This window comes from Arachis duranensis, chromosome 3, assembly GCF_000817695.3.
Source record: "Arachis duranensis cultivar V14167 chromosome 3, aradu.V14167.gnm2.J7QH, whole genome shotgun sequence".
Lineage (NCBI taxonomy): Eukaryota > Viridiplantae > Streptophyta > Magnoliopsida > Fabales > Fabaceae > Arachis > Arachis duranensis.
Window position 1 is genome coordinate 46,943,155 of NC_029774.3, and position 8,653 is coordinate 46,951,807.

Sequence of the window (8,653 nt, forward strand, 5' to 3'; positions counted from 1 at the left end):
AATCCTAAAAGTTAGGAGATTACCTAGAAAAATAAATTTATCTCTTGTTTACAAGGAGCAACCTGACAATCAGGAGACTTGTACTCAAAAATAGAATTTATTTATGCATATAATGATGTATAAAGACAATTAATTTTACACTTGAACCTAGACAACCTAGGGGTATAAAATATAATTCAGTTAAATAATTGTCAGACAACCAGGTAATTATTTAGGATTATAATTATATGGATATAATTTAATCATGTTTATTTAGAATAGGTATGAGTAACAACTTGACAACCAAGGTACTCATTCATGATTCTAAATAATTTTGATAGAAATATAGATTTCTTAATTTAGTTTCATATTTTTAAATTTTTAAATATGTCCACCTTTTGTGTGACATACTTGAAAGTAATATATTGAATACAATTTGAGAATTATTTTTCCAAAAGGTTATCATTGAAATGACAATCCTATTGAAATAATATTCTCCCATAATTTTAGTTATGGAATGGTTAGAACTTGTGAAGTATCTAAAATATTATTTTACTACAATATGGGTTATTTTGACAACTATGAGTTCTAATTTCAAAAGCATACACCCACTATTTATTACTAAACATCTTGAGAAGATGTATGGTACCCAAAGTAAGATAGTATGACTATCAAAGATTTTATTTAAACGAGTGGGAGTATTGGGCAGTATATTTTGAATTAAACAACTTTAGAAGTTGAAATGCCATTAGATAAATGGCCTTTGCGAAAATTGTTCTTGCAAGTATTTTTGGAGATTTATTTTGTTACAAACAATTTATAATTAGACTTAATATGATTAAGATTTGAGATCTTTTTGGAAAAACTCAATATGAGTATTGAGGATGCAAATCAAAATTGCTCTTAAGGATTGGTTTGACCAATAATAAAGATATTGAGTATTTTTATTATAAGAGTTTAAAGTAAAATCTCTAATATCTAATTGATATTTTATTGAATAGAGAATGAGATTCTCTCAATACACAAATACTAGTACTCTTTGTACTTCATTATGTTTAAGAAACAAGGAATTTGATTCAGCTGCTAATCTTTCGTTAAATATTTGGATTGCGGGTTTTAGAAACGTGGCTAGATTAACAAATTTCTCATTAAATCAATTTCTTTATCCATATTAGATATGGAAAAGGCATAAGCTGAAACTCAAGAACATTAGAGTTTGGAGATGTTTTATGTGTTAAAAGATTGCTCAACAATGGAATTGATATTAGGTTTGATAAATGAGATTTATTGGTTTCTCTAAAGAAATAATGAGTATTATTTCTATCACTCTTATTAAGACAAAGTGTTTGTGATAAAAGATTGAACTCTTTTTCTTGGAAAAAAGGAATTTCCTCCCAAAGGAAGATAAGGTGAACAAATAGAACCTGATAAAGTCAAGACAATCAAAAAGTTTGATTTATATAATGTCAAGAGAAACTTTGTATTTATAAAGAAAAAGTGGGAGTACAATTATTTTTATTAAAACTGTTTACCACTCAATAGAGGATATACTTTTTTCGGGAAGTATAAAAGGTTTGATCATCAAACTAATTTTTTGAAAAAGTAACCTATTTGTATAATGATACAATTCTATAACCAATGGACAATGGTTACTTAGATTTTTTTATAATCATGTTTAATAAGGATTGTCTTTAAAATAAAATTATGCACTATTGTAGTGGGAGATTTCATGTTTTGAGAAAACGTGATATTATTATGCACTAGGTGTATCTTGTAAAAGGTCAAGCACATGTGCTCAAAAACTAATGTGTTTAAGGTCAAAAGAGTTTTTATAAACACAAATATGCATTAAAAATTATACACATGATTGATTGACTCTAGTGCAAGTGGGAGATTATCGAGATAATAGTATGCCCAAGATCCAATCTATCATGATTGGCTCTCGTGCAAGTGGGAGACTGTTGGGAATAAAGAGTATGACCACAATCCAATCAATCATGTGTCGAATAATTTGTTATTGTTATTATATTAAAATGTTAATATAATAAAGTCCTTGAATAAATTTAGAGATTTATCATTGTGATAGTGACTCACTCTGAGAATTTCTAATGGTTATAATTACCGTATATTTGTCAATAGGATATTCTCAAGATGAACATAGTAATAGAGTTTCTTTTGACCTGTGACTGTCATAATAATTAATAATGTATTTATTATACTTTAATTCCGGACACCTAATACCCTAGGGTACTAGTTGAATGGATATTGGGTATGATTTAAATACTTGTAGAATTAATGATAAATCAATAAGGAATCCGTCAACTCTCGATAAAGAGTTTGAGCTCTATGATTATAATGACTGAGATGAATAAAACCTTGGCTAAGGGGATAGAATGAATAAAGAAATGAGTTTCTTAGTTCATTCACAGTTCATTATAATACTGGTAACAAGTTAGAGTTTGGCAATTAAACTATACTCTAAGGGTTAACCAAGTGCTGGAAAGATAGAAGGAATTATACTTTGTTCTTCTAAGGTTCTTAGTAAAAATATATTACTTCATACTATTGGGTCGTTGAAGAGTGTTGCTAGACACCAACCTTGATTAGTAAATTTAGTATGACTAATTTACTACTTGCTTAGTATTGAACCTATGGGGTCACACACTAACGGGTGTTCTAATCTTTGCTATAGAACTATTTAATTATTATTTTGATTTGATCAAATAAATAATTATATTAATTCAAATGAAATATTATTATATTCTTTGCTAGCACCAATAATATAATAATAATATGATAATTGAGAATATTAAATGAGATTTGAGAATAATTAGTTATTCTATTTCTAAATTTGAATTCTAAATTTGGATGAGATCCTAACTGATTCTGTTTCAAATTGAGTTATGATATGATTCATAAATTTGAAGGATCCAGATTTAGAATTTTAAGATATGATTTAAATTTGAATTGAGATTCAAATTTAAAATCAATAACAAATCTCATACTATATATATGTATGCCATGAGTAAAGCAATGTGATGGAGATGAGAATAAAACACAAGAGTTTTATTCCTTTACCTGTACACACATAAATGTATGTGAGCCTGATTCTTGGACAAGAATTTTATGGCCTGCAAAGAGTTGCAAGAGGTTTCTCAATTTAGATCAGATGTCCATTTGTTAAGGAGTTGACATCAAAGGTTGGTCTCAGTGTGGATACGCATAGCGCCTTCGTACAATCGAAGGAGAAAGTGAGTTTTACTACCGTACACAGGTATTTAGATCTGATCTACTATGTATTATTTCTAGAATAAAATTTAAGCACAAAATAGATCTTTAGGATTACCTTCTTTTCTTCTACTGTGTGTTATGAACACATGGTAATCTTTAATTATATAGGTCATCCCACTTTAGTTTGAGACAAATACTTTTGCCACTGCATCACATGTCTCAGCTACAAGTTTTTTTTGGTAGAATCTAAGGTCAACCCACTTCTCATTTTCATGACCATAACTCATCCGATAATGAAATACTTCTAAACACCCAAACCCTAATCTTTTATCTCTGTCCGCCGAATCAGACATGGACCTAGCCACAACAGTGAGGGGGCACTTGCTCTCATTGTGTTTTCAATTTTTCTTTTTTAAAGAAATAGTTATACATAATGTGATCCCACTTTAAATTTTAAGATCTCACTACAAATAAATTAAATTCAATTGGCTAAAGTTTTAAATTTATTTTTTTATTTTTCTATCATTTTGACTATTATTTAACCTGATCAAATTTAGTTCTTATATCGTCACTCTTTTATTCCATTAAACCCTCCTCTTATTTTTATATTTTCAACATTTTTTTCTATTTCTTGTCTAGTGTTTATCCTCTCTTCATCAAAAGGTAAATTTTAATTTCTCCATGTTTTTTTATATATCTTTCCATGGCTCTATGTGTGTATTTTCTAATTTCATTGTATATTTTCAATTGCAAATTTTAATTCAAACAATTATAATTTAGGTATTAATCTAATATTTTATTCTCTTCATAAATTTATATATTTTATTTTATTCTCAATTTATTCATCCTTATTACTTGTTTTTTTTACTTTTGTTCTATTATACGTACTTATGTTGCATATAAATTTTAAAATGAATTAATTAATTTAATAATTTAAAATAGATTTTTTATTTTTAGAAATAATAATGAAAAAATATTTTAATTACAATACATAATTAAACAAATGCATAAAATTTTTCATCTAACATTATATCAAAACTAAATTAAAAAATATATAACAAATTTAATTATTTTAAAAAGAAAGAAAAAAATTATAAATTAAGTTTCTATATATAAATATACTTTTCATATATAGATTTAATTTTTTTAGTATTTATATATAATTCTAGTTTCAAATTATAAATACTAGTGTATCGTTAGGCGCTAATGTGCCAATTGATTCAGTCTTTTATTATTAACTGTGCATAAAAAAATTAGTTAGGATAACAAATTATCTATAATTTAATTAAAATATTTTAAGTTCAAGTTTTAAAAATAAAAAAGTATTTTTTATAAATTATATATAAAGAATAGTATTTTAAAAATAAAAGTGTTCACTAACTCTTTTTAATTTTTATATCTTCATATAATTAATAATGTTTACCAAAATTTATTTTAGTATATATATTTTTACCCCCATTTTTAAAATTTTCTGGGTCACTGCGCCGAACCCTACATTCACTTCACATTCACAAAGAGTGCTCGATTGAAGATGACAACCCGCTTCAAGAAGAATCGCAAGAAGCACAGTTCGGCCCAAACCACTGAAATGCTGACCAAAGGAAGAGGAGGATGGCGGAGGGGAAGGGCTCTGGTGGTATGCGAGTACACCTATCGCCATGCCGTCATGCGGAGTGGCAAAAATGGACGGAGAGGCGGAGGATGGTGAAGGAGGAGGAGCAGCGGCAGAGGAAGAAGGAGGGAGTAACGAGAAGTGAGAGTGAGGCTGATGCTGTTGCGGTGGTTACGGTGGCAGGTTGCGACTGAAGGAAAGAGGAGGGTGGCGATGTTGAGGAGGGGTTGGGGATGGTGCGAGAGGTTTGAAGGTTGTTGTTGGGATTTGTACGGAGCTAGGGTTTGGAATTGGCGGAGCTGAAGAAGAAGATGGAGGGAGAGACGAAGAAGAAGATGAAGGAGAAGGTGAAGGTTATGATTGTGGTGGTGGTGATGGTTAAGGAGGTTGTGATGGCGAGGGTTCGGCAGTGGTGGGGCGGTGGTTGTTGGTGCTACGGTCACCGGAGGTTGAGGATCCATGGTGGTTGATGCAGTTGCGGTTACTTGAAACTGAATTTAAGAAGCATTGAGAAAGACTACTGATACATGATGAAATATGAATTATTAATTAATAATATTAACAAACAATGATCAAATAAACCATAGAATTTGCGTGGAATCATTCCCGAGCTGGAGAGCTCCCTGCGATTCAAGCCGGCTTGCATCCAAGGTGGAAGCTCCCTTCCTGCGTGGCGTCTCCTCTTCAACGGTGCACGTAAACCCTTCTAATTCTGCCGCTCAAGCGTCTCTTCTCCGAATTTCCTCACGCACGACGCCAATTTCGCGGATTCAGTTCCACAAGTAATGATGAATTTGACCCTAGATCCTTTGCTTTTTTCTCTGATTTTTCTTTTCTCTATCCTACCAATTCTTGTCTACAGGATGTGTTTCTTTGGACGCTGGTTCTGTGGCGTTCATCGCAAATTAGGGATTTTTCCATAGAGTTTCAAATTCTCCCTCTCCAATTAGTCAATCAGGTACATTATTTTGCGCCTTTTAGTTCCAACCCTGTTTTTCTCTTTATGCTTCTTCTTTTCCTTCACCGTGTTTCCTTGTGATCAAATTTAGTATGTGTTGCACAGTTATTTCATATTTCAATGTCTAGGGTTTGTGAATCTGCAAATTGTCTATCTATTTTAGTGGGTTTCTAGTTTCATCTTCTTCACTTCATTCTTTGAAATTTGATGTTAATTTGATTATAGTTTCTCCTTTTGATATCTGTTGAATTTTTTGTTGCATGTGGGTTGTGCATTTTATAATTTTTTTGGATATTGTAATGATTCTAAAAATGAAATTTCTACTCCTATTTTCTTATATTTATGGATCATGGGTTTTATTGTGTGAATCATTATTAAGGTATGGGGTCTGTACCTAATCTACTTCCTGAGTGGTAATGTGATTGGCAGAGTTTCTCGAGTAATGTGAGTTTATAGACTCAGCCTCTGCTTTTTGGTCATTCCTGTATATTGTGATAAAATCTTTAGTTGTTCAAGTAAAGTGAATTTTATTTTTATATTGTTTAAATAAAAACTATTTTATATTTCACCTCTTGCATATACATACAGGTGTTTGGGCTGAATCTAAGAGTATCAGTGACAAAGGAATGGGCCTTGTGCCAGCAAAATGGCGTCGCGGTAATATGTATCAAATTAGCAAATTACCTCCTTCAAAGAAAAATCCATGCAACAGGTTATCTTTCCTTGATAATGTTTTCTACAGACACAATCATCTTCTGCCATATATGCTTGATTGCAAATTTTATGAAGCACTAGATTAATTATATCCAATGTACACCAATTCAATCCAATATTAAAAACTGATGAACCCAATTTTTTTTGTGTATATTAAAAAAATCGTTTAAGTTTAACTAAAGTGAATTGTTGGATGCATGTGGTTTGTGTGAATCATTATCAAGGTATGGGTTTTCTACTGTAACATCCTAACTTTTAGCACCTCATGATCGTACCAAAAGTTCAGGCGTTACTTACCTCTAAACCTTTTTTATTATATACTATCTTTATTTAATATTGAGCCTTTATATTCACATAGCTTTGTATACATAGACTTATTCAAGGAATCTCATTACAAGTCCTACCCATCTAAAAACTAAAAGAATAATTGACGATGGAAAAAGAAATTCTAACAACTCAACTTGTAAACATATTCTTCTATGTTCCTGTAGTTTCACAGTAAACCTTCGCACTTGTAGCTGAAAAGGGGTGAAAATAGGGGATAAGAACTGGGGAGTTTTTAGTAGGATTGGGGTAGATAATTAAATCCGTATTATCATTGTTCAGACATTCACAACCTGACATAGGGACCTAGAACAATAACCAGTCATAGAAGCTCAAATTAACAAGCAATAAAAATCACGACACACACTGAGGCAATCACAAACAATTCACAACACTGAACCAAATGCAAAATATGCAAACAAGGATGATTCATGCCTAGTCCTATCGCAGGTAATGAGCTCGTTTGTCGGTTTCGACCCGCACCCGACGCAATCCAACTCACAAGTCGGATAAGGCATTCCAGCGACATAACCTTTGCAAGTTTCCACTTCTTGCAGGTGCTGATTCTCCAACTGAAGTATATCAAACATGACCTTTGCAAGTACTTGCAGGCGCTAATTCTCCAGCTGAAGCATGTGACCCTTTTCTCCTGGAAGTCATTCGATATTTATGGGCGTCCCCACACTATCATTCACATACAAAGTCCACGGCTTAATATTTTCACTTTGGCCCCATAACTATTTACTTTCCGTCACCCTCTTGTGACCTTTCAATCATTCTCATAATCACACGTGCCGATTTATCTTCTCTTTTTATTTTAAAACCAAAACCACCTCTTTATGACTTTCTCCAAAACCTTTAAAATAATTTCACTTAACCAATTCTTCTTTCAAAAGACAAAGAGAAATCATTTATTCGTTAAATCCCTTAGCAAGGCCTCTAGACTTTAGGGGAGTGTAAAACCCGGTTAATTAACGGCTAATTAACCCATAAATGAGAATTTATTCTAGAAAGCCCAAAATGTGATTTTTATGGCTAAATGTGATAGAGGAGACTGAGACAAGAATTTCGGTACCAATTTTATAGAAATCGGACCAAGATTGGACCGAACGGGCCAAACCGGGCCATCCGGACCCAAAGTGGGCTCTTGTCCCAACATAACTAGACCAAAACCCTAGTTTTCAGCATTATCTCTCCTAACTAAACACACTCACATGCTGAAAATGGAGGCCATGGAGGGAAGAGCACTCTCTCAAGTTCTTTCTCCCACTTGATCTTCAAACCACCATAACTTTTGATCTAGAGCTCCGATTGCCGCTCCGTTTGCGGCCACGCGTTCACTGCGGAGAGCTCTACAAAATCCATACAATTAATCTTGAGGTAAGCCACATTTTGCTCTTCGAAATTCCAGCCTTGTTTTCGAGTTTTATGAGCAAAAATGTTGAGATTTTGGGCTCTTTGATGTTATAGGACCCAACTCTCTTGAAGGAGAAGGTTAATCTTGTCTCCTTGGACCCTGGGTGTGGTAAGATTCTCAACCCTAGTGTAATTTTGTTGTTCTATGATGTTTGGGCATTGAGATGTTGTGTATGGGTATGATGATTGTGGCTTAGGTTGTGTATATGTGAATATTGGAGCTTGAGTGGTGATTTTGAAAAGCTTGAAAAAGGGATTTGGTGGTGAAAAATCTGTTCTTGGAGGTGTTTAGGCCTTGAGAGCTTGTGGATAAGTGATTTGGAAGTGCTCCGGTTGAGCTTGGGAAATCGGCTAAGGTATGGTTTCGGTTTTCCGTATCTAATATGTAATATGGTAGGAAATACTTAGGCTAGAGGCCG